This window comes from Eimeria mitis, genomic scaffold (genome assembly GCF_000499745.2).
Source record: "Eimeria mitis Houghton genomic scaffold, Emh_scaff3585, whole genome shotgun sequence".
Lineage (NCBI taxonomy): Eukaryota > Apicomplexa > Conoidasida > Eucoccidiorida > Eimeriidae > Eimeria > Eimeria mitis.
Window position 1 is genome coordinate 956 of NW_013571929.1, and position 578 is coordinate 1533.

Sequence of the window (578 nt, forward strand, 5' to 3'; positions counted from 1 at the left end):
GTCTATCTCTTTCTTTCTCTTTTTATGTTTTTATTTATTTATATATCTGTCTCTTTCTGTCTCTGTTTGTCTGTTTCTATCTCTCTATCAATATCTATCTCTCTTCCCCCCCTCTCAGTATTTTTGTTTTCTCTCTGTCTTTGTCTTTGTTCTTTATTTATTTATTTATTTATTTATTTATTTATTTGTTTATTTTGTTGTATAAAAAAAGAAAAGAAGCAGCAGCTATCTGTCTCAGCTGCTGCAGCAGCGTGAGGTGTATGTACACCCCAGGTACGCCTCCCTCGAGGCTCTGCTGCCCCCCACCTCCGCCACTTCTGTAAATCTATCAGACACCAAGCAAAGCGACTCAGCAGCAGCAGCAGCAGCAGCAGCAGCAGCAGATCCAGCAGCAGCAGCAGCAGCAGCAGCAGATCCTGCAGCAGCAGCTGCTGCGCAGCAGCCTTCTCGTCTCAGCAGCAGCAGCGGATTCGGAGAAGCGCCTCTTATAGACCCCTCGGTTGCTGCTGCTGCTCCTGCAGCAACACCTGGAACTGTACCAGAGGAACCTGCAGCAGCAGCAGCAGCAGCAGCAGCAG